General features: G+C 42.2%; 1 protein-coding gene and 1 long non-coding RNA gene across 4 annotated transcripts in view; one reads left to right on the plus strand and one right to left on the minus strand.

Annotated features, from left to right (window-relative positions):
* LOC144828763 (uncharacterized) overlaps positions 1 to 27,151 on the plus strand; it is a 442,674-nt gene that overhangs the window by 412,243 nt on the left and 3,280 nt on the right. The gene's annotated exons all lie outside the window — the stretch shown is intronic.
* The window catches only part of SGK3 (serum/glucocorticoid regulated kinase family member 3), a 517,133-nt gene that overhangs the window by 360,325 nt on the left and 129,657 nt on the right, over positions 1 to 27,151 (minus strand). The window contains exons 2-4 of one of the 3 annotated variants that reach the window (XM_078687206.1): positions 25,676 to 25,740; positions 25,351 to 25,423; positions 24,879 to 25,027 (exon numbers count right to left, since the gene is read on the minus strand). The exons of 1 other annotated variant lie outside the window; for it this stretch is intronic. The gene's annotated coding sequence lies outside the window, so the exon portion shown is untranslated. The remainder of the gene's footprint in view (positions 1 to 24,878; positions 25,028 to 25,350; positions 25,424 to 25,675; positions 25,741 to 27,151) is intronic. One more of the 3 variants, XM_078687205.1, reaches the window with a different exon arrangement.

A 27,151-nucleotide genomic window follows, 5' to 3' on the forward strand; every position in this document is an offset into this window, starting at 1 on the left:
AAATCGACTGTTTGAGAAAAGAGAAGTAGCGAAAAGCTGGTTCTGAAACGCACACGGGGAATTGTCACTGCAGGCTGTTCTTGAATTTCTGAAAGACCTTCGGTATTTTCAGTAGGAGACAGAAGGCATAAATTACACATGTCTGTACCCAGCTTAATGGCACCCCTAACGCTATTAGGATTTCAGCTCGTGGCTGGTAAGCTATTGCCAGATCTGTGCGGCCGCCAAGGAACCCACTAAGCTAATGAAATACTAACACCAGGAAGCGATTTTTTTGTAACTGTTGCCAACGCACCTTTAATGAAATATTTTTAACTTTTATTCCAAAATTAGGTAGGGATTTTGAAAACCAAACATGATTCTGGTTGCAAAGTTGGCATCGAGTAGATAAATCTTATTTGCACCCATTTCACAAAACACAAGCAAAAAAAGTGTAAAATGTGCTCCTGTGCAAAAAAAACAAGACGGAGGCAGAGCGAGCCAGTGATGCGGAGGAAGAGATAAAGAAACGGCGGGGGGCAGAGGAGCGGATTACTTTGAAGTGTTTGAAGTCTGATGCCGGCTGCAAGCAAACCAGCATGAGTGCGGAGAGAGGCTCACAGGATGCCAAATGGTGTGCGATGTGCACGTTCCAGCACACATGCATGTAGGCAATCCACCAGGAAAAGCCTTTGGGAGCATTTTTGAAAGCCCCTTACTTAAGTCTTGCAGACAAAGCATGCGCGTTGGCTCAGGGAGACCTAAAAAGGATGCTTTGGAAACAGGTGGAGCGTCAGATAAATTGGAGTAGAGATCAGATATAAGTGAACCATCTACCAGTGGTATAGCTAAAACAAGTGAGACCACAAAGAGTTTTTTTAAACAAATGCAGACTTTTGAGCAAATGGAGGACTCATGTGAAGCAGAAAAGAGGCTAATGAGAGCTGAAAGTAGAAGAGGAAGAGGCAAAAAGGCCCAGTTGGAATTCATACAAGGGGCCGCAAAGACAGAATAGGATGGCTAACTTAAGCAATTAATCTTCTGAATAGATGATTAACAGAGCATGAATTGAATGTCTTGGACAAAAGGGCCTCAGCCCCTCTCGCAGGCCGCGGAGACAGGTGCGGGCCGGTCTGGACCGCTTGATGGCGGTGGCCCAACGGTGGCCGCAGGTTCAAAGTTTTGCAGGTAGGTTTCCCGTGGCTGGCAGCGATTGGTTACCTGGGGGTTAGGCGGGGGGGCAGAGGGGTTACCTGGGCGGCTTGCAGGGGGGGGTAGGACATCTTAAAAGGCTGTAGATTAGCCGGATGAGCACCTTGCAGCCTGCCTGCCCCGGAAGAATCCTGGTGCACCCTGCCCCTGGATTCCTCAGTCGGCCTGCTGGGGAGGCTAGGGCGGCGACCGCTGAAGAACATTTTTTCAACCTCATATTTGGAGTTCCCACCCGCGGGTCCTTCTACTAATGGCCAGTTCAGAAACAGAGGTGAGACGAGGAGGGTCCACGCGGTGGGCACGTGACTCTACAGCTGAGTGGTAGATTGAGCATGGCATTCTCGGGGGGCAGAGCGTTGTTAATCTGTCATGTACTGGCAGTGTTAGTCTTCATTCGTTTCATTGCAAATAATCATCTTACTGATAGTTACTCTGAAAGAGCAGTAGGTGGTGATATTTTATAGCTATTGAAACTTTAGTCCCAAATCCAGATCTAGCTTCCTTTTCAAGCTGAGAAGTTATTGCCAGCAAATGGGGGGCTATTTACGGGCATTTTCACCAGCAGATTGCGATTGTGTACCCTCCGCAGCACCGTGATATCTTTTCTCTCGTAGACATTTAGGTTGATGTCTGTCTTATGATTAAAAGGGTTAGAAGCTAGGCCAAACATTGGCAATTTCTAATCATTATGGGGCTCATCTTCACTGTTTGTAAAATGTTATTTCATGCCTCAAGTGGGCATACACTGTGAGCTACATGATCGCTAAATCTCTCCACATGTGTGTACCTACTGGATAGATCTACAGCCGGCCCACCATTGGCCGGTCCGTGCCGGCCCGCGCCTGTCCACATTAGCTCACGAAATAGTAACTGCTCTCCTCTGGATATCACGTATTTAATTCAATGCATGCCTCAATTATTTCTGTATGTAGGCAGTCAGATAAAGAAAGCTGCCTTGACAGCTGCTGATGTATTTAACCTGTGAGAATGCCTATAATTACTTAATCACAACAGAACTCATTCTCAATCAAATGGCAGAGCCCTTTAGAACTGCACAACCTGTAAACAATTATTTCACCGAACGCGGTCTGCCTTGCAGGAGAGAAACATTTGACTCAAACACGTCGGATGTCCTGCCACTTTAATCCCACGTGCCCTAGCAGGCCAGATCGAGAGCTCTTGTAAACATTACCTTATTTATGAGTTTTTGTAAAGCAGTGTTTGCAAATTGCTTGACTTTTTGGCACTACTGGGTATCAAGAGCGCTTTACAGATTATGCAGCAGGACGGGTACAGGCAAACAAATATTCAACATAGCGAAAAAGTACATAGTACATAGTCCTAAAATGTCCAACATTCTCGTGAGCCAAGCCGCTGGGCCACAAAACAGCGTCTATAGCCCCAAAGTCAAATGGGGAAGTCAGACTGAGTCAGATATTTCTACATAAGAGCCCTTTAACTTCTATTTTGAAAAGGGCAGTGGAAGGAATCATCCTCACTTCGGGGGGGAAGAGAGTTCCAGATCCATGGCGCCATACCTGAGAATGCTCGATTATAGGTCTTTTTTTCTTGACTTTTTGTGGTTTGAGTAATAGGGTGCTGGCACTTCTGGAGGCTCTTGAACCACCACATGAGAGGTCCAGTTTCTGAGCGAGGTACAACGGGGTCTTGAAGTGGATGGCTTTGTGTGCCATGCATGCAATTTTCAGCTGTATCCAAGCTTCATTTGGGAGCCATTTTAAGGCCAGCAGGTCCTGAGAGATGTGGTTGTAATTTTTAGAGCCAGTTACGAGACTAGCAGCAGAATTGAGGGCCACCGAAAGAGGAGCCGTTTTCATTCTGGGCAAAACACAAAGCGTTGCACTGCCATAGTACAGCTTCTCTAACCTACGCCTGGCCTGTGTTGTTGGTTATGCTCAGTTTACATGTTGGTGGTAGCAAAAATGGAAGAAGGGAGTTGAGTCTTTCTAACTTATGCTGAAATTGTGAGGATGGATGGTGTAACAAAAAGTCAAGGGTGATCCTTGGGTGACCTGCCATCTAGCTTGTGTGTTTGTTCAATGCAATTCAATGTTGAAGACAAACCTAAAAGATAATACTCAAAATCACTGACCACGGAGCTCACGGTTCCATCCCCGGTGCTAGGGGCTGCTCAGCCCAGCACCATGTGACTTTGGGCAATAGTTCATTTAACCTCCCCGACGGCCCCCAGCTCCTCGAGACCCTTGGAGGTGACAAGTTCGCACTTTACAAAATACCGGGTCAAAACGTCTAAAGGTGCCTTTACTAGAACATTCAGTGCTCTTGGAAAGCACTTCAGCTCTCGCCAAAGGATGTGTGTTCTTTAACACAACTGAGCGACCCACCTATGCAATCATCTTACGCAGCGGTTGCCTTGATAGGCAGACAGGTTCACTGGCACTTTTATTTAATTGGTACAACCAATTCAAGTGTCGGAATTTCGTTTTTCTGGTTGCACAGTCATTATAGTTAAGACGTTCCAGTGCCTAACCTGCAGGCTCAATTTCTACTCTCAGGGGCCCCAACTAGGTTTTTATCTTTGCGATCTATACCATTGATATCTCTCAACTGAAGCTTGAGAAATCGCGTTAAATGATAGAATGTAGGCAATGAGTTTCAAATCCACTAAAAATGCCTTCCTCACAGAGATAGCTTGTGGGGATGGGCCCCTGGCTGTATAAAACGTAATCTGCCGGGCATATGTTTCAAAAGCAATGACTGATATTGCTTGTCTGGTTCATAATGCACCTGTTGCAGAGATTTATAATTTAGGAGTTGGATGGCGTACCTGCTGCAGACATCTGGGCGTAACTTGTACTGTGCACGGTATCAGTGAGATGGGTACGAGGGAGTATGCATGTACTGCAGAGACTCCAAGCAATCTTAGTGACATATTCATTTCTAAGGTAAAACAGATGCAGGTATTGCAATTTGTGGGCCACATCTCCCCACCTACAGCAGGATCTTGGTGCATGCGACGACTACGGTTTAAATGGGAAAAATAAAGTGCAGCGCAAGTACTTAGAACTTGGTGACGGGGCAGGATTAGGGAGGGGCCACAGGGTCAGGTTAAGAGGCATGAGCCTAAATAGCATTGCCAGTTTTTTATTTTTATATGGGCTCGTGGTCTTCTTCCATGTAAAAAAGGACAAAGTGGTATTCTTATTTTAAATGCTGCTCCTTGCGGGCTGGAGCGATATTTCTGTTTCCCTGTGCGCTTTAGAACAGGCACAGCATGACATTAAAAGTCCAGTCCCATTTTTGATGCTCCAGCCCACAGGGAGCAGACTTAGGACTGGATTTAGATCTTTAGAGGACCGATTACGCGGTGACAAAGGCAACGGAATGCCTTCTGCAAAAATATAAATCCCAGTGCGGCTAGGGAAACAGCTATGTTCCAAGGGTGGGAACCCCAGGACATAGCTGGAGCATGCCGTGGGGAATGGGGTCCCAAGGGCCATTAATAGTTCTGGGGGGGGTGCCACATAGCGCCCTCCCATTTATTTGCATGTCTGGGCCGCTGGGGTTGGGATACCCAGGAACAAAAGTCAGCCCGGGCGGGATTCACGTGCCCTCCTTCCAATCTTACAAAAGGCTGGACCCCAGGGGATGGAGACCCTGCGGTCGAAATTTGTTCAGAGAGGGGGCCCCTGTGCACCACCCTTCACAATTTAAATTACAACCAATTTTCCCCTGGAACCTGGCTCACCTGGGAGAATAATAATAACAAAAGAAAATGCTCCTGTGGATCTACCGCGGTTTCGCTGGAACATTCAAAAAACACAAAACGTTTTTGGATCCTAGCGGGATATATTATATATTACCTACTGGCGGTCGCCAGTAGGTAGTTATAGTTAGGACCTAGTTTCCATAGGAAATCCACAACATTCTATTTGGAATAACTTTGGCGTCGGTGGACGAATCTTCCCGAATTTCTCCAAGAAAATGGTCTGCTCGGTTCCGCTCCTTCCCTGAAAGTTTTGGGGGTGATTCGTCAAGTGGAGGCCGAGAAAAAAGGGTGTCCCAAAACGTGTTTTCCCCATGCAATTTTCCATAGGGACCTTTAGCCAGGGCTACAGCCCGAACGGCTGAACGGAATTAAATTGGTGTAAATCCGTTCAGTAGTTTCTGAGAAAATTGCAAGTAAAATCATAGCCATATCTAGAGTCGGAGTTCAGTACGCGTACTGAAATCTGTTCAATTACGAGCGCGAGCTGCATGCTGATTGGCTGTGCACTGTTGGCGGCCATCTTGTGCCTCGCTAGAACCGAATCACAAGAAAACAGTAAAACAAAGTTGAGAAATAAGGGAAGGGGGTAGAGTAGAGATATTCTGACCCTCTAGGCTTGATCAGGGGGTCGTACAGGGATGTTTAGGCTCTATTTTTTTAAAAGATAAAACGCGGCGTACGCGTATGTAAATACCTACAATTACGAGCAGGAGCTGCATGCTGATTGGCTGTCAATACTCCAAAACAGGAAGTGTTGGCAGCCATGTTGTTTGTCGGGAGAGCAGAGTCACAAGAAAACAGTAAAACAAAGTTGAGAAATAAGGAAAGGGGGCAGGGTAGAAACATTCTGAGCCTATAGTCTTGGTCAGGGGTGGTACATGGATCTTTAGGGTCAATTTTAATTATAAAAAAATAAAAAATGGTGGGGTACTTGTGCAGTACTTGTACGCGGTGGAAAAGGTGGGGAAAAAAAGGAAAAGTCTGTTTTGTTCATTAGGTCCCGGGGGGGTAAATTACGGGGGCAATTTTTCTGCATAATGGGGGCTTGTAAGGTGCCCCGAGCACTGGGGAACGGCACTCCTCTGGTTTTATTTTGAAGTATGCGGGGGTGGGTTACGTTCCTACTCCCCGCAGTCTCGGGGAGCGGCACCCCTTGGGTCTTTTTAAAAAAAAAAATATGTTTTGAGCTCTCTCTATCGCCGTACACGTCGCGGGGAAGGCCACCTTTCTGGGGCAGTGATATGGAAAATGACCTTCCAGCTCCAGGTATCCGCATTGTCTGGAGTTTTTCATTAATGTTGGGAGGGTGGGCTTGATATTACGTCCTTGTTAATTCCCATAGAAGCCTCTGCTCTGGTGCTAACATGGGGTTCTCTGGGAAATAACAAGGCCGTATTATCAAGCTCATTATCGCCGTTTTATCGGCAGTTTCTTGTCAATAAAACACCGGCCCTTGATAATATGCACCTAAGTTTACTGGTCAAAAAAAAGAGCAATGGGCCATATTATCAACAAAAGGAGATACATTATAGTCGCTTTTATTGGCAGGAAACTGCCGATAAAGCGGGATAATGGTCTTGATAATATGTACTTGTGAATAACCATAGCAGCCTAGGTTAGGATCAGAACCTGGGCTGCTACGGGAAGTTACAAGGACCTTTTATCATGCACATTATCGCCGCTTTATCGGCAGTTTCCTGTTGATAAAAGTGGCGATAATGTATCGCCTTTTGTATGTAAAGCTTTCCTTTTTTTGGTGTAGCAGTTGTACTCTCTTCGCATGCTCAGCGTTGTTTCGAAGTTCACGTTTTTTTCTTCAAGTTCAACAAGCAAACCTTTCTTTATATCAGTTAGTAAATCTGTCGCTTTCTTTTCCCTGTTCATGTGATTCATCCGGTGCTGTACTTTTGTACAGTATTAATAGTCATATTCTTTATATATTTATTAAAAAGGTAGTGCCGAGGTACCAAACGTTGATTACGTACTCCGTCCACCGCCATTTTAGTAGTTTCTCACTGTTGTATTTATTATATCAGTTAGTAAGAACTCAGTAGTTTTCAATCCTAGTCTTGAATTTCTTACTATAGTATTTCAACATTATTTTTATTGTGGACCGTCATACCCCTCCCCCACAAAATAAAAGTAGTATGTCGTTTTTTTTTTATTAACTTTGATTAAACAATAAATATAAACGAAACTCAATTATAACTATATTAGAACTGGCAAAATAACTTAAACAATGTTATAAAGAAATTGTGAAATGGATTCCAAAAGGTGTCCGATTGGTAATCTGCAAAAGAAAAAAGAAAATTAGAGTTTAGAATTATGTAGATGTGAGTAAATGAGCTGAAGCATTACAAGTTGTGGTAACTCTACAGTTTTAAGTGTGCAGTGTGACTCGTATATTCCTGTTCTCTTATAGTGCCGCGTTCAAGTGGTGTCTATATGGAAGTGCCTATTGCGTTACTGATGCCCGTTATGGCGACTTATTTCTAATGCATTCCTATGAAGGATTTGTAGATCTAGGCCTCTGTGCTTACCGTTGTATAAACCTTGCGGCCAAACACTGCAGCCATTGGGATGGACAACTTCAGGTGGGCTGATCTTCTTTACGTCGAAGTAGACAGCAGTGTCTAAGTTTAAGAGAGATAGAGAAATGATGTCACAGAGAGTGAGAGAGAGAGAAAACATTAAAACGGTGTCGCTGAGTCTGGAGTTGATATTTTTTTGTTGAACCAGACGTAGATTTACTAGCTCCTTGCATCACTTTACCCATGTTAAAAGTGACTCAAAAGTGGAGTAATAAGGTTGATGATCTGTTTGTCAGACTGTTGTAACCTATCTGTTGTCACTGCTCGGAGGTAATTATAGATTTTACAGAGAAGCTGCTGTACACTACGCACTCTGGGCCATAATATCAAGCCTGAGCGACAAAAATTATTGCCACTTTATCGGCAGGAAAGTGTCGCTAAAGTGGCGATAATGGGTTTGATAATATGCTCTATGGAATTCCAATCGAAGCACATGTCAGATGTCCTTCACATCTAACATGAGCTTTGATTGGAATTCCATAGAGCATATTATCAAACCTATTATTGTCACTTTAGCGGCAGTTTGCTGCCGATAAAGTGGCAATAATTTTGTCGCCAAGGGTTGATGATATGGCCCTCTCTCGTTTCACAAATAAAGCTAACACTACAGTTTTACGAGTGCAGTGTACCTGGTACATTTTACTTGTTATGGTGCCGCGTTCAAGTGGTGTCTATATGGAAGTGCCTTTTGCGTTACTGACGCCTGTTATGCCGAATTATTTCTAATGCATTCCTATGAAGGATTTGTAGATCTAGGCCTCTGTACTTACCGTTATGTAAACTTGGCGCCAAACACATTAGGAAGTGGAGTTCACAACTTAAGTTGAGCAGATCTTCTACACGTCCAAGCAGACAGCAGTGTCTAAGTTTAAGAGAGATAGAGAAATGATGAGAGAGAGAGAGATAGAGAAATGATGAGAGAGAGAGAGATAGAGAAATGATGAGAGAGAGAGAGATAGAGAAATGATGAGAGAGAGAGAGATAGAGAAATGATGAGAGAGAGATAGAGAGAGAGATAGTGAGAGATAGTGAGAGATAGAGAGAGAGATAGAGAGAGAGAGATAGAGAGATAGAGAGAGAGAGAGAGAGAGAGAGAGAGAGAGAACAACATTAAAACTGTGCCGCAGAGTCTGAAGTTGAGATTTTTTGTTGAACCAGACGTAGATTTACTACCCCCTTGCATCACTTTACCCATGTTGAAAGTGACTCAAAAGTGGCATAATAAGGTTGATGATATGTTTGTCAGACTGTTGTAACCTATCTGTTGTCACTGCTCGGAGGTAATTATAGATTTTACAGAGAAGCTGCTGTACACTACGCACTCTGGGCCATAATATCAAGCCTGGGCGACAAAAATTATTGCCACTTTATCGGCAGGAAAGTGTCGCTAAAGTGGCGATAATGGGTTTGATAATATGCTCTATGGAATTCCAATCGAAGCTCATGTCAGATGTCCTTCACATCTAACATGAGCTTTGATTGGAATTCCATAGAGCATATTATCAAACCTATTATGGCCACTTTAGCGGCAGTTTGCTGCCGATAAAGTGGCGATAATTTTGTCGCTAAGGGTTGATGATATGGCCCTCTCTCGTTTCACAAATAAAGCTAACAGTACAGTTTTACGAGTGCAGTGTACCTGGTATATTTCAGTTGTTATAGTGCCTCGTTCAAGTGGTGTCTATATGGAAGTGCCTACTGCGTTACTGACGCCCGTTACGGCGACTTATTTCTAATGCATTGCTATGAAGGCTTTGTAGATCTAGGCTGCTGTGCTTACCTTGTATAAAGAGTGCGGCCACCGGAGTTCACCATTCGATTTGAAGTCTGCATATACGTCAAAGTACATTCAATAAGTTGCAGAGAATTCCATTGCTGTTGCTCGATAGGCCGTGGTTGCTTCTGAACGATGTTTGCTGAAGGAAACAAAAGGACATTTTGATTAGTCATCGTAAACTGAGTTGCGTAACTACTATCAAAAGTGAATTTTAATGTGGGTTCTTAATATTCCGTAGTTAAGACTGTAGCTGCTCCAGCAAACAAAGGAAGATCAATAAGTTAATACAGGCCTGGGACGGCCTCGTGACGCAGAAAAAAAAATACTATCATGGACGCACAATTAATAATAATAGAGGCCTAAGCACGTGGCGTAGTACAGAAATACGACACAGAAATGTATGCACGCACTATTTTTAAGATTAGAGGTGTATAGGACCTCATGACTTATAAAGAAATATTTCAATTATGTAAGTATAATTTAAAACCATTGAGGGGTAGAAAAGCCATATGAAGGATAAAAAAATAGCATTATGTATATACAATTTAGAGGAGGCTGATGTTGTGACGACTTCTCTTACCTTTGCTTCTGTCGTCTTTTGTCGTGTCTTGAAAGCTGCGGTTTCGCTGAGTCTGGGTTGTTTTCGACAGTCTGTCTGTCATCGCAGCACAGGCAGGCAAAAGAGAGTGTGCTTACGTCAGTGACCGCATTATATGGGAACCGCGGGGGCTGACCACACCAAGGCCAGGACCGTCATTGGTAGCGTTTTCGCGGTCTGCAAGAATGATGGCCCTGGGGGACATGCCATTGGGTAATGTATTGGTATCCAGGCTAAATGATAGCAAGCATGCTAGGTGGTGGCATGTGGGTAGTGTGGGTGGGCGTGCACAGCGCATGTGCAAGTATGAGTGTGTGCACTAACCATTAACAACAGAGAGAGATGGGGGCGGTGTTATAATGTACGCAGAGGCAGGCCCAGAATCGGATCTGCAATGAGTCAGCACTTCTAATCATTCTCCTTAGCGCGTCCTGAGGTCTGATTTGTCACTGAGAGGGAGATCGCCCCATTTTTTGTACTGCTTATCATACTCAGCGTGTACCCGCGCATACGGTACGAATATGCTTTGATGTTACGCATCGCATTAAAGCTTCGGTGTGACGTCATGTACAGCGTTCTGTACGCAAAAGGGTGCAATGTTTCTACTTGGTTTAAAACATGTATGTATTTAATGTAGATACTAAGGGTAGACATTTGGGATAACTATGATTTTTTTTAAAATACTTTTAATAATCCTATATTACGTTTAAAAAGAATTACACAAATCGCGGTAGAACATCATGCGTACTCGTATTGAAAGTGCTGCGCAAGCGCATCATAAGCGTACGCAAAGCCATGTGACTTTAAAAGTAGAGATTTGATTGGTTCGTAACTTTTCCTATTGCGACTGTTGAAAGTTCCGTCCCATTATAATTATTGACTTTGACTTTCGAAGAAGAAGCATTTGTTGTGTAGAAGGAAGATCACCATAATAAGAGCAATAGAGTCATCTTCCAGCAGTTCTTCTGAGGGAGATTTCATTCCTGAAGAACGTCCAAAGAAGTGGAAAGAAGCTCTAATTTGGAAGTTTTTCACTTTTCCAGAAGGTCAAAAAAAGGTTAATGCTGCAAAAGTAACCTGTAAAATTTGCCAAACAACTCTTTCAAGGGGTGATCCATGTAATAAATACTCCTTTGGCACAGCAAATATGGTGCAACACGTGAAGAACTTGCACCCCAAGAACTTTGCTCGAGCTGAAAGACGGAGGTTGCACGAGAACCCACCTGCTGCTACACCAAGCCCATCAACTGCGGCAGCATTTTCAGCAAGCAGTCCACACCCACATATTGATTCTGACTTTGCTAAAGTTAAAATTCTTTGCATTTATTGCGATAAACTTTTGTGTTATGGGGACCAGTCTAGAGACCTGATGAAACGCAGGATGCAGGATCATTGCTGTCCTCGACATTAGTTGTTCTTTTTTTCATTCTTTTGTTCCGCTTGGAATTTGTTGAGAAAACACAAAAAAAATACAAAGCAAAAAAAAACAGTTCTTTTTAGAACTACCTTCACTGGTCAAAGAAAGAACTATATTTCTATGTTAGTATGTAAAAGTTTGTCAGAATGAATGTGTAGTTCATAAATGAATGAATGAATATATTACTAGTGTATGGAGAATGTGAAAGTGCAGAGCTATAAGGAAGTGCTACAACATAAATGTATAACGTGTTTACTTATAGTATACTGTGGTATGTGCGAAGCACTTGAATGTAACATATGTACATACATATGTTAGAAGTCTATGCTTCAATTTGCGCTGCTGGTGAAACTGCCTGGGTGAATTTGTATGTGTTAGGGGCGGATTTACAATCCCCTTGTGCCTCTTTTACACAGCCGTTACGTCACTTTTGTGACACAGCGGTGGTGCAAAAGATGTGCCATGGTGTGTGCTATTAACAATGTGACGCATCTAGAGGGTGCATTATATTGTAAAGCCCTGTGCCAGAAGAGGCTTTCCTGTGCAGAAGGGGGTGCAGCAACGCCTCCTAAAAGTGACTGAGTGAAATGTTTAACATTTCATTCAGTCACTTTTGAGCTTATGCTGTGTCAAAACCTTGCACTTGAAGCAGGTGTAAGGATTGATACAGTTTTGTGAGCATAGGGCCCCAGAGCATTGCTGGAGTTGTATTATACTTGAAACCGAAGTCAAGCAATAATTAATCCAAAAATTACTTTGCAATTTAGTTTTGTTACTATTTTATAATAAGAATATGAAATATACTATAAAAAATTAAATACATATAAATATTTATATTAAAAATATAAGATATTTGTATAAAAAGAAAGACATAATAATTAATACATTTATAACTTATTTACAAAACCTTTGAAATTCACTGAAAAAAACCATAGGTTTCACAAACGTTATAGTTAGGAATTAGCATTTAAAAAACCTTGCAAATTCATTGAAAAAACCATAGGTTTCACACACGTTATAGTTAGGAATTAGCATTTAAAAAACCTTGCAAATTCATTGAAAAAACCATAAGTTTCACACACGTTATAGTTGGGAATTAGCATTTAAAAAACCATGCAAATTCATTGAAAAAACCCTAGTTTTCACACGTTATAATTGGCTGAACATTTCTCACATACAAAACCTTTGAAATTCCTCCGTTATAGTTAGCTCAGCTAACTATAACTTGCGCGCCCGCAATGCACTGCTGATGACGTCACATATAACATCACTCATGACATGGTCAGTGACATCACTGATGACATCACTGATGATATCAGCCTTGTGAAAGAATGGCAGATCTCCTTTTGGCGTAATATAACCTTTGATACACACCTTCAGAAATAGAAAGTAAAAAAATAAAAAAAATGGAGATACCAATACCACTTACCAACAACCTATTCAGTAATTCCGCCATCTACATACCCATGCACTCATTCACCAACAGTTCTATATAGTCACTTATACATGTACTCACTCATCATATGTACTCATATACTTATAAATACTGTTACACACCGACACTCATCCATACAGTTACTCATACACATACTCACACATGCAAATAAACTATCAAACATCCATTTGTTTGCATATACAGCTATACACACACCACTACACTTACTTTTACAGAAACGTACACATACTTACTCTCTTAAACAATCAGTGATAGAAACACATACTTATTTATACAGGAACTTTTTGAATCTGTCACTGTCATATATCCTTACTTATATACATCGATACTCACACATACCTGTTTAAAACATATGTACTTACTCATAAAGACACTATTGAGGCAGTCATTCATTCACTAGCACACCCATACACACATTCATCCACCCGTGCAGTCCTGCACACATGCGGTCTTCAAAACACATACAAACAGTGAGTCAGTTATTCATGCATCTGTGCCATAAGTAATACCCGCCACCAAACCATACAGACACTCATTCTGATACTCAAAAAACCAACGAATAACCCATATAGACACTCGTGTAGCTACTCCCCAACCCATGCAGCCACTTATACACAAAGTGAGACACTGATACAGATATTTACATATTTAAGCATTGCTCGCTAATACATGTATTCACTAAGATACACTTAATAAGTCAGTTATACAATGAAATTTACAAAAAAAACATCCATTTAGACACTTATTTACCCATTTATTCTTCCATCGATCTTTAGATATGCATATATAAAAATATTTATTTTTCAGAAAGACACTCATTCAGTGGATGATGTCATCAGTGATGTCATCAGTGATGTCATTTGAGATGTCATCAGTGATGTCATGAGTGATGTCACTGACCATGTCATGAGTGATGTTATATGTGACGTCATCAGCAGTGCATTGCGGGCGCGCAAGTTATAGTTAGCTGAGCTAACTATAATGGAGGAATTTCAAAGGTTTTGTATGAGAGAAATGTTCAGCTAACTATAACGTGTGAAAACTAGGGTTTTTTCTATGAATTTGCATGGTTTTTTAAATGCTAATTCCCAACTATAACATGTGTGAAACCTATGTTTTTTTATTGAATTTGCAAGGTTTTTTAAATGCTAATTCCTAACTATAACGTTTGTGAAACCTATGGTTTTTTCAGTGAATATATATATATATTTATTTTTTTTCACTGAAAAACCATAGGTTTCATGAGTGTTATAGTTAGCTGGACATTTCACTCGTACAAAACCATAGAAAATCCTCCGTTATGGTTAGTTGTGCTAACTAAACTCACGCGCCCGCAATGCACTGCTGATGAAGTCACATATTACATCATTCATGACATGGTCAGTGACATCACTGATGACATCTCAAATGACATCACTGATGACATCATCCAGTGAATGTGGTTTTGTTTCAAATTTAAATATCTATTTTATATATATATATATATATATATATATATATATATATATATATATATATATATATATATATATATCAATCTGTATTGAAGATTGAGTGGATATATAACTGTCTGGATGGAGGATTTAGTAGCAGTCTGACTGTTTAAATGAGTAATTAAATGTGTCTCACTAAATATATGGGTTAGTAACCAAACTATGTGAATGTGTGTATCACTGTCTCTGTTGTTGTATAACCTGCTGCATCAATTGGTCACTATCTACATGAGTGTCTATATTAGTTATTGATTAGTTGGCTTAGTATTTGTAAGGGAGACTGAGTGTATATGTGGTTGGGTGGGGGAGTTTTAACTCTATGCATAGATGTGTGAGTGGGCATATGGGTTTAGGAGTGTTTATGGAAACTGTTGTTTGGGTGTCTGAGTGTGTTCATTTGCGTGTTGGTAAGTGAATATGTGTGTCAGTGGTACATCTCCAATAAAGTAGAAAAATAAAAGGCATTCTATGAGAGTTGGTGTATATAAATAAGTATACGTAAGAGTCAGTGATTGTGAGAGTAACTGTATGAATGAGTATATAATTGTAATAGTGATGTTTTAACAAAGTACTATGATTTACTATGTGTATGTATTAATCAGGTGTTGTGTGTATAACTGGGTGAGTACATGTAAGTGTGATTGATTGTTTTCATGAGTGAGTAGCATCACTGCATAACCGACTAGGATGACTGCTGATGTGTCAATGTCTATATAGGTGTATGAGTACATTTGATAGTGTTACCATTGATCAGTGACTGCATGTATAAGTGATTCTGTGGTGAATGGACAGTTGTGTGTGTAGATTTAGGAATCAGTGACTGCGTATGTAATAACTGGTATGTGTGTGTCAATGCTTTCAAATATGGTACTCTGTATTTTACAGTGAGTGATCAAAGGTTATATTCCAGTGTGATGAGGTTATCAGATTGTCACATGGATGATGTCATCAGTGATGTCACTGACCTTGTCATGAATGATGTAATATGTGACATCATCAGCAGTGCATTGCGGGTGCGTGAGTTATAGTTAGCACAACTAACTATAACGGAGGAATTTCTATGGTTGTGTACGAGGGAAATGTCCAGCTAACTATAACACTCATGAAACCTATGTTTTTTTCAGTGAATTTCAAAGGTTTTTTAAATGCTCATTTCTAACTATAACGTCTCTGAAACCTATGGTTTTTTCAGTAAATTTCAAAGGTTTTTTAAATGCTAATTTTTAAGTGCAATAGTAGTTATACCTATTTTTTTGTACTGAATTTCTACAGTTTATTTATAAATATTTTATTTATTAAACAAAATGATATTTTTTTTTCAAAAATTGAAAAAAATAATTAAAATAAATTTAAAACTGAAATATTTTTTACTTTTTTTATTTTAATATAATTATATAATTTTCCTTTAAAAATTTTTTTTTTTAAATTTTTGCGGGGAGTTGGGCACCCAAAGCGTACCTACCACAGCGAGTCCGCGTATTCTAGCTTCCCTTTTGGAAAAGTCGTGAAGGATCCGCATATGGTGAGCGACGAGTGCGTGTTTTTTTTCAGTTACGTCATATACGTACAATGTTATGTGGTGTGCACGACCGGTGCGCGACTGGTCCGCGACTCCTGCTCCCGCGCATTCGCCACACATGCATATTACAGTACGCAACGCTTGTGCGGTGGCGGGCCCCACATGACGTCATATACGTGCTGGGGCGCGTGACTCCTGTGAAATTTTTATGTTCTAAAATTATATGTACGTGTCTTTAATGTACATAGTAGGGCAAAAGATTATCTAAGGAATTCATAAAAAATGTATTTCTACTTGTAATAAACTCAAAAAAAATTTCATCTATTTTCGTGAAGTCGTGTCGGGTGCGTGCTTCGTGAGCGTGTGTGACCTCAAAAAAAAAAAAGATTTGATTGGTTCATAACATTTCCCACTGTAACTATTGAAGGACCCCACCCATTTTAATTATTCTGTTTTCAGCAGTTGATGAGACATCTTTTCTTCTTCCAGAACTGGTTTTGGAATTTCTTTGGTGTCTTTAAAAAATTGCATTGGAGAAATGGCATCTGGTTCGCAAGCTCCTCATCATTCTTCAGATGAAGACATCTTGGAGGAAGTTCCACCCAAGCAGAAGACTGAATCAGTGGTATGGAAATGTTTCACCTTTCCAGCCGGAGAAAAAAAGGTCAATGCAAGGAAAGTCACATGCTTGCTGTGTGGCAGGGTCCTGTCGCGAGGCAGTGACAAGAAATACTCCTGTGGAACAGCGAGTATGTATAAACATCGGCGGACCATTCACCCGAAGGATCTGGCACGAGAAGAAATGAGGCGTGCAGCAAAAATTCCACCACCAGGCATTGCTAGCACCTCCGGAACGTCCACTTCAGCACCACCAGTAGACATTCGCCCAAAATTTGCTTTTCTGCAGCAGCACTGCACTAAGTGCAAAACCATCATCTGTTATGGTGAACAATCAGTGGACACTATTTGTGAAGCTCAAATGATCCACAAATGCAATTTTTTAAACATTTTTTTTGTTTAAAATTTCATTATTGAGAGTTTTGCTTTTATTGTTTGTTACATGGTACATCATTGTATATTTGCCAGTGAAACATTATGTCGGGTGTACACAGGCATTCAGGCAATGTAAACATGTTGTGGAGCATTCAACACATTGTACATCCAATAGTTCAAGTAAGAAACAACATCTTGTGTGCGGATATTAAGCCCCTGTTAATCTGGCGTAAGGTGTGGTAAAGTAACCCATGCCGAATGCCTATACAGGTGGGTTTCCGCAGGGATGCGGGCTGATGTAATGTGCCCCACTCTATTCTGGTGTACCTCATTGGTTAATGCCCGTGTGTGCTCCTAGTATATAGGAGCCTACTCTCTAGTGTTAGGGGGTAAATATAAACCTATGAACTGCAGGGGGGATGGAGGGGGGTCCGCTAAAAGGATATTTAATGATAAGTAACTGTTGTATGGTGATTTCCATGTCAACTGTGAGAAATCTGCGGCATCAGAATCAGGTGGGGGGAGGGAAACTTTTTTTTTTTTTTGGAATGATGTGGAATTCCAAAAGCTAACTGTTTACTTAGTTCCTTTTTTGTTTAATTTTTAAAAAACACCAAAAAAAGCACAAAATTGTTAAAAAAAACTATAAAAAAATAGAAAACAAAAAACAGAAGGCAAAAAAAGTTCAGAACTACCTTATCTGGTTTAAAAAAAGAACTGTAGTTGCATGGCAATGTCTGAAAGTTTGGTTGAATGTATGTGTAGAGCATGATTGACTGAAAGAATGCATTAGTACTGTATGGTGAATTTATAGGGGCAGAGCTATGAGGAAGTGCTGCAGCGTGACACTGCAAGCCCTTTAGCTGCACCGTGCTGTGGCACTTCTGAAGCACAGGGATGTGACATATTTACATGAATATGTCGCAATTCTGTGCTCCCTCTGCACTAGAACACAAACCGCAGCAATGCAGTGACGCAGGCACCCTTGCACCATGGTGCAAGGATATCTGTGTTGTGGGGAGATTGTTTTTGTGCAGGAAGGGACTACTTCCTGCACAAAAACAATCTCTAAAGGCATTTTCCTCCTTCAATGTGTGCTGTGGAATGCAGCACGCATTGAAAGAGGAAAAAACGAGGAGAAATGAAAACATTTCTCCTTGTTGTGCCTCGCTACACCACCTCTAGGGTGGCGCACCATTCACACGTATCTACAGAGTTACACTTTCTCGTAAGTCTTGAGATGTGTTATTACATGGGTGTTGTGTGGGAACAGACACAGCAACACCCATGGAACGCCCCTTCAACGCAAAGTGCTGCGTTTGAATGGGTCGTATTTTCAAGGAGAGGAAAAGCCACGCAGGGTAGTTTTTCCTCTCCTTGTAAATATGGAGGAGTCCCCAGCGCCATCACTTCGTTACAAAAAGTGCCGCACTGGTGGCGCAGGGGGCTTGTAAATCTGCCCCATAAGTGCTTAGGTATTGGGAGAGTGATACGATAAAAACATAGTGCTGGATGGCTGATTGACGAACGGCATGAGACTGACAGGAGGTATCCTAGGCTGCATGAGTACTACTTCAGTATTTAGTGGAGTGTACCAATAGTATGTATCTGCTTAGAGGTTTGTAGGGATTGTGCACAGAATATTGTATATGCCCTTGTGTTGGTGCCTAGGTCATTCTATAGGAACATCACTAGTAACTAGAATGATGACAGTGCTGCAAACAGTGCTCAGTTAATTTATAAGTGCTTAGGTATTGTCTAAATGCCTGAGTCATTCTGCAAGTGCATAGACAGTGACTGGGTTCCTAGAGTGCTAGTAGTTGACAGCACAATAAGTTTATAAGCGCTTATGTTTCAGCAGAGTGATTAGATAAGAACATGCTTCTGTCGGGATGATTGTAGGAGTGGGCACGGACTCACAGTGTGATTCCAGACAAGCATGACTATTACCTGGACTTTTGCAGGACTGAATCAGCAGTCTGCAAGGGGTTAAGGCACCGCATACATTGTGCACACTTCACTGTACCACTGCTTGCCTCAATGCCAGAGTCATTCTGCAAGTGCATAGATAGTGACTGAGTTCCTAGAGTGCTAGTAGTTGACAGCAGGATAAGTTTATAAGTGCTTATGTTTCAGCACAATGATAAGATAAGGACATGCTTCTGTCAGGATGATTGTAGGAGTGGACACAGACTCACAGTGTGATTCCAGACAAGCATGACTATTACCTGGACTTTTGCAGGACTGACTCAGTAGTCTGCAAGGAGTTAAGAGACTGCATATATTGTGCAAATTTCACTGTACCACTGCTTGTCTCAATGCCGGAGTCATTCTGCAAGTGCATAGACAGTGACTGGGTTCCTAGAGTGCTAATAGTTGACAGCAGGATACGTTTATAAGCACTTATGGTTCAGCAGAGTGATTAGATAAGGACATGCTTCTGTCAGGATGATTGTAGGAGTGGACAGAGCTGCTTTAGAGCCATAGAACAAGTCAGCAGAGCTACTTTAGAGCCAGAGAACCAGGTCAGCAGAGCTGTCGTAGAGCCAGAGAACCAGGTCAGCAGAGCTGCTCTACAGCCTAAGAGGCAGGTCAGCAGAGCTGCTCTAGAGTCAGAGAACCAGGTCAGCAGAGCTGCTGTAGAGCCAGAGAACCTGGCCAGCAGAGCTGCTTTAGAGCCATAGAACCAGGTCAGCAGAGCTGCTTGAGAGCCAGAGAACCAGGCCAGCAGAGCTGTTGTAGAGCCTAAGACGTAGGTCAGCAGAGCTGCTCTAGAGCCAGAGAACCAGGTCAGCAGAGCTGCTGTAGAGCCAGAGAAACCAGGTCAGCAGAGCTGCTGTAGAGCCAGAGAAACCAGGCCAGCAGAGCTGCTTTAGAGGGAGAGAACCAGGTCAACGGAGCTGCTTTAGAGCCAGAGAACGAGGCCAGCAGAGCTGCTTTAGAGTCATAGAACCAGGTCAGCAGAGCTGCTTTAGAGCCAGAGAACCAGGTCAGCACAGCTGCTCTAGAGCCAGAGAACCAAGTCAGCAGAGCTGCTTTAGAGCCATAGAACCAGGTCAGCAGAGCTGCTCTAGAGCCTAAGAACCAGGTCAGCAGAGCTGCTCTAGAGCCAGAGAACCAGGTTAGCAGAGCTGATGTAGAACCAGAGAAACCAGGTCAGTAGAGCTGCTTTAGAGCGAGAGAACCAGGTCAGCAGAGCTGCTTTAGAGCCAGAGAACCAGGCCAGCAGAGCTGTTTTAGCGCCATAGAACCGGGTCAGCAGAGCTGCTTTAGAGCCAGAGAACCAGGTCAGCAGAGCTGTTGTAGAGCCAGAGGCCCAGGTCAGCAGAGCTGCTCTAGGGCCAGAGAACCAGGTCAGCAGAGCTGCTCTAGGGCCAGAGAACCAGGTCAGCAGAGCTGCTGTAGAGCCAGAGAAACCAGGCCAGCAGAGCAGCTTTAGAGGGAGAGAACCAGGTCAGCCGAGCTGTTGTAGAGCCAGAGACCCAGGTCAGCAGAGCTGCTCTAGAGCCTAAGAAGTAGGTCAGCAGAGTTGCTCTAGAGCCAGAAAACCAGGTGTGACGATGGGGACCCGGATGCGGGCCCCCCTGGCCTACCTAGTAATGTGTCCCCTTTTTCTTCCCAGCATACGGAGGCATGGAAAACCCCTGACGTCATCAGCGGCCGGCCGGAGGAGTCCGCGCTGCGACCCTGCACCTTTAACTGGGCGGCACCTGTCCTGGGACACACCCCCTGCAACACGGTAAAACCCGTCCCAGAAAGCACACAGGTGTGCGAGACACCCGGAGGAGGCGAAGGAGACTGGTGGCGAGATTGGAGCGGAAGCGAAGAGGAGTGGAGTACGAGAGAGGAGGAAGAACAGCGGAGGACGGAGGAAGAACAGCGGAGGACGGAGGAAGAACAGCGGAGGACGGAGGAAGACTGGAGGAGGACGGAGGAAGAGGACAGGCGAGAGGAGGGGAGAGCAGCGGAAAAGTATCCTGAGGAGGAGCGGAGTGCAGCTGATCCGAGGGCGGAGACACCGAGGCCAGCGAAGGCGGGAGACAGAGACGGCGGCAACACCAACAAGCCGGGAGGCCAACGGGACAACTCACCGCCCAGCCACGCTTCCCGCGAAGTGTGGCTTGACCAGGTACGGTCAAGATTCAGCGGGTGGGCGGGCACTAGGCGGAACAAGTCGTCCTGAGCACACATACCCTACCTCATCCTAAGCACTTAAAGCCCCACCCTCACCGATACCCCACCACTGGCCAGGGGTAGTTGTGTGCACGTGTGCTTCCTCACCCCTTTTCCCCTGTACCAAGTCCGAGGTTGGGGACAGATTGCCTGACACTTGTTTTCATTTCATTTGCCGGTACCGAGACTCATCGAGACGGCGGAGAGACGGCCTACGACACCCAGGAGGCAGTGGGAACGGCGGTCCGGAGCGGGAGCCACCACGTCGGAGAAATCTGAAACCCCGCTCCCATTCTACAGAGTGCCTGTACAGAAACGGCGTTTGTGTACAAAAATAAAAGCATCCTTACCACGAGCCCCCGTGTCTGTCAACCTTTTCGATACACCAGTGGAACCCCCACACCAGGTCAGCAGAGCTGCTGTAGAGCCAGAGAAACCAGGCCAGCAGAGCTGCTTTAGAGCCAGAGAACCAAGTCAGCAGAGCTGCTTTAGAGCCATAGAACCAGGTCAGCAGAGCTGCTTTAGAGCCATAGAACCAGGTCAGCAGAGCTGCTCTAGAGCCTAAGAACCAGGTCAGCAGAGCTGCTCTAGAGCCAGAGAACCAGGTTAGCAGAGCTGATGTAGAACCAGAGAAACCAGGTCAGTAATGCTGCTTTAGAGCGAGAGAACCAGGTCAGCAGAACTGCTTTAGAGCCATAGAACTGGGTCAGCAGAGCTGCTTGTAAATGTAAATGTAAATGTGGGATACTTGTAAAGCGCACTGTTACTCTACCCGAGTGTCCTGGCGCTGTAGACCGCTGGGAAACCCGTCCTGGTTTTCCCTGTGAGATGGTCCCTTTCTGGGTATCGCCAGGGTGAAACCAGGCATCCCCGGCATCTGTGGGGGGCCGTTGTGGAGATGAGGCAAGCTTAATGCCCAGAGTTACCGAGTGTGTTCCCTGGTTAGAGTAGGCACTGAGGCGAGAATTATCGAGTTTATTGACCCTGGTCCAAGACCCTGCCGCGTTGGGAACTGAACCCTGGTCCCGGGCCGTTCTCTGCTTACAGGTCTGCCGCCTCTAACCAGTGAGCCACACCTCTCCAGACACTGATTGACTGACACTGATTGACTGACACGTACACTGACTGACTGACACTGACTGACCCTAACTGACTCCTTTCTACTACTCACTCTCTACTACTTTCTATTACTCACTCTCTACTACTCACTATCTACACACTCTACTACTTTCTACTACTCACTCGCTACTACTCTCTATTACTCTCTACTTCTCTACTACTCGCTCTCTACTCTCCACTACTCACTAGACTACTCTCTGCTACTCTACTACTCACTCTACTACTCTCTACTACCCACTCTCTGCTACTCTCTACTACTCTCTCTACCTCTCTCTACTACTCTCTACCTCTCCCCCTCTACACCTCTAGCCTCTACACCTCTAGCCTCTACATATGCACATATATATATATATTTTTCCAAAGCAAATTTGAAATAAAACACCGCACTCTTCTAGGTTTTGATTAAGCTTATTTAATCCATCAAGGAAACGACTTCCTCACCTACGCGTTTCAAACAGATTACTGTTCTTGCTCACGGTAGTTTGGAAAATTGTAACGAGTCTTGTCCTTGACTCGGCACCGGCACCAGCTGAATGGTCGCTCCTCCTCCAGAAGGGACATTTGCTTGAACATATATATATATATATGCATTTATATATATGTATGTGTATATACATATATATATACATACATATATAAACATATATATAATCTATATATCTATATAAATACAAATATAAATGCATGCATACATACATATACATATATGCATACATATGCATGTTATGTGCACGAAAGTTTGAAAAACACTAATAAAAGCAAAGCTAAAAAGCCAATTAATTACAAACAGAATTGCTTTAACTTAAACGAGGGCGAGACCTATTGCATTTTCAATGCTTGTTTACTTTGGTTCCATCAAGAGGGCATTCAGATGTGTCACACATTTGCCATGAATTCTGAATGTTAGCACTCTAGTTGCTCATTAAATTACTGTAGTAAAGCTACTGCTCACCAGGAAAGTCTGCTGCTGGTATTCAAAGTGCATGTTTCAGTCTGCATGTTAGAATTTTTTAATGAAATAGAAGAGGATTTGGGAAGTCAAAATGTGCCCTAATTTTTCTTTCTGCAGCACTAATCATAATTTCTATGGCAAAATGAGGCCCCTCATTTTGTTCCTTTGCAAATTAAATGCTTTATTCCAATCAAGATGGCTTCAGGTGTTCCATACTTTTGTCATAAGTAAGACTGTTAGCGCTCTAGTTGTTCTTAAGTACACTGTGGGACATTCTGTCATTGGGCTATGCTTGTGCTACATCTGGGTGATATTTGTGCTACATTTGGGCTCTTTTGTCTCTGGCGGCCATCTTGGGAGACTTATTTTTTATGAAGTTTCCTAATTTACTCATTTACTACAGTCTCCTCAGTAGGAAATACTTTGTGTTTTACTTTGGTTCCAACAAGAAGGCATTCAGATGTGTCACACATTTGCCATAAATTCTGAATGTTAGCACTCTAGTTGCTCATTAGATCACTGTAGTAAAGCTACTGCTCACGAGGGAAGTCTGCTGCTGGTATTGAAAGTACATGTGTCAATCTCCATGTCAGAATTGTTTTTAATGAAATAGAAGAGGATTTGAGAAGTCACTCAAAATGTGCCCTAATTTTTCTTTCTGCAGCACTAATCATACTTTCTATGGCTAAATGACCACCCTCATTTTATTCCTTTTTAAATTAAATGTTTCAAGAGTTACCACTTTATTCCAATCAAGATGGCTTCAGGTGTGCTATACTTTTGTCATAAGTAAGGCTGTTAGCACTCTAGTTCTTCTTTAGAACACTATGGGAAGCTGCAGTAGAACGCAAAGGAATCAACTGACAGTCGCTGCCCTTGTTGGATGTACATATTTTACTGAGAATGTCAAACTTCATTCTCAAATGACTGAGAAAGATAATGTGAATTTACAGAAAATATGCTCTCAGTTTAGCTTATACATCACCTTCCAAACCGCTGTGGGAAAAGCATGGGAATATAGTTTTCTCTCAAACATGATTCATGATATCCGAGCAGAAGGCTTTTTCACATGGTAAAATCACCTTAGAACACACCACAATTCCTAAAATGAGTATGGTACCATCAACAAATGATTTATAATGTAACTAAAGTCTTAAAACCTTCTATTAACTGCAATGCTTTTTAATGAGGTGCTATCATCTATATTGGTCCCAAGATGGCTGCCAACACTTCTTGGATGAAGTGCTGACAGCCAATCAGATCTCACGATGAAATGTGTCGCTAGGCTCTGCCCAGATATATATGTATTTCTTTCCTTTAATACCTAAAAAACTACTGAACAGATTCACACCATTTAACCAAAAGGCACGAGTGTGAACCAAGGACTACCTCTTTGCCAAATTTGGTGTCATTCCATTCAGCAGTTCGGGCTGTAGCTACGATTAAAGGTCCCTATGGAAAATTGCATGGGGAAAACACGTTTTGGGACTCCCCTTTTTTCTCGGCCCCAGCTTGACGAATCACCCTGAGACTTCCAGGATAGGAGCGGACCGGAGCTGGCCACAAGTTTTGAAAATTTCGCGAAGATTCGTTGACCGGCGGCAAAGTTATTCCAAATAGAATGTTGCGATTTCCTATGGATAATAGGTCCTAACTAGAACTACGTACTGGCGACCAGAACTCTTACTCTGTGGTCTGCGTTTTCATGTGTTGGAGGAAAACTGGTAAAACAACGGAGTGATATATATATATATATATACACACACATATACATACATACACGCACACAAATATATGATTAACTAGAATTCTGTGGGAAGAAGAGTGTGGAGAAAACATGGGACCTACTGTAAAACAAGCTTTTGGATCTTGTGATGTAGTGCACAGAGGTCAAAATGCCATGACTTGGATAGAGTCTTCCCAAGGCAGCATCTTGCAAACATTATTCTAACATTGTAACCGGAGGAAAGGCAGAGGCTGGATTTAATAAATCAGATCTGTAAGCGAAAACCACAATTGGAGAAAATAAGTTAGTTTGATGGTGGAAAGATGCAGCTATAGAAAAATGGCTGTTGGTAAATTATGTATATGGTGAGTTATTGTTACATTCAGGTAATTATTTTTAGAAGATTTTTGCTTTTTATTTGGCTAAACTTGAAAAGTTTTGTTATGCTAAACCCAATACAATAATCTAACGGATGCATTTTAAAGATGCTATCAGCACATACACCTGTGTTCTGAAACATAACACTTAAACATTCTAATATCTGCTGGACAGAGACCCAAAATAAATGACATTGCAGGAAAACATTCTCTTCACCTGATCAGGGCTGAGTCACTGCTGCTTTCATTTCTCATTATATTACAGAATCAATTAATATATTGTGAAGAGCCTGAAATAAAAAAAAAATAGGTCAAATCAATTATTTTCTAAAATATTTAAACATTACTAAAAAGAAGGAAAGAGGAAATGTATTGTTTTTACACTATAACACTAATAAGGCCTTACACAGGTTCTTGGGAAAACAGACTTAGAACAAACTTCAGATAGGAAGACTACATTGCCATATGCCCCACCACTGAAGATCCTTTGATTAATACCAATCTCCATTCATCTCTTTATACATATCCTCTTTATCGCTCACCTGTTGTTACTACAGGTTGGCTGGCAGTCAATACGCGTTGACTTAAAATAGAGGCCTCTTTTTTCCTGAAGGATTGAGAGAAAAAACGTTGGATCAATAATTGAGTTATGCAATGATAATACCAAAATACAAAGACACTAAATTATAAATTCCGTATAACAAGTGGACTAAATGTATATAGACTTCCTTTCTTATTTCATCTGGAAACCCACATAAATATTATCCTCCTGCTCAAATTTAATTTCCATGACAGAAGAGAATTCTTAATACTGACTAATGTAGGCAGAAGACATTTAGAAGATACATATACCCTGATAATTAAGGATAAATAGGCATACATTTCCAGCTCAATATTCTCTTACACAATATAATAAACTTACAGTAAAAAAAGAAAACCAAAAGGTTTGGTTAAAACGGGACACTGTAATTAGTCAACTGTACTATCCAGTGCTAGGACAGCACGCTTACATTGCAGATTGGTGTTGGAAATGGCCCTTTCTGCAGGGTCTCCCCCCAAACTTCTTTGCCTTCCTCCTCCTCTTTTTGCTGAATTAGTTTTTGTTAGTCTTAGGACTCTTGACACTTTATAAAATGCTAAAGTGCATGTGCCCAAAACATTTTTATCAGAAGACTTTGGGGAATGTGGGGTGGGTGGAATTTTGTGGATCCTCGCAGATTCCAGAACTTTCCATCACAGAAATGTGAGGAAAATGTGTTTTTTTGCCAAACGTTGAGGTTTGCAAGGGATTCTGGGTATCAGAACCTGGTGAGAGCCAGACAAGTCACCCGATCATGGATTCCCCTTGGTGTCTAGTTTTAAAAAATGTATAGGTTTGCTAGGTTTTCCTAGGTGCCGGATGAGCTAGGCTTCAAAATCCATAGCTTGGCACTTTGCAGAAAAAGGGTTTGTTTTCACTGTAAAAATGTGGTGTGTCCATGTTGCGTTTTGAGCCGTTTCCTGTCGCTGGCACTAGGCCTATCCACACAAGTGAGGTATAATTCTTATTGGGAGACTAAGGGGAACACAGCATTGTAGAGCAACTGTTATTACCTATTGACTTTCAATGTGTTTCTGCCTTCCAAATGTAAGAGAATGTGTAAAAAAGAAGTCACTTTGAAAAATGTCCTATAATTCACATGCTAGTATGGGTACCCACAACTTCGGAGATGTGCAAATAGCTACTGTTTCTAAACTCTATATTTTGTTACCATTTCGAAATACATAGGTGTCTTTCATACCGATTTTTCACTGTTTATATTTTCCCAAATGAATTGCTATATGCCCGGTACACAATAAGAAAGCATTGTAAGACGCTGCTCAGTTATTGGCTCTGGGTTCTTCGGGTTCTAGGTGAACCTACAACTCCTAAATATCTCCACAACCAGAAGGGTCCAGCGGCAGGAACGGTATATTGCTTTAAAAAATCTGTCATAGTTAGAAGAAGTTACAGGTGAAAATGTTGGCACAAATGGCTG

Source organism: Lissotriton helveticus, chromosome 4_1 (assembly GCF_964261635.1).
Source record: "Lissotriton helveticus chromosome 4_1, aLisHel1.1, whole genome shotgun sequence".
In the NCBI taxonomy this organism is placed as follows: domain Eukaryota; kingdom Metazoa; phylum Chordata; class Amphibia; order Caudata; family Salamandridae; genus Lissotriton; species Lissotriton helveticus.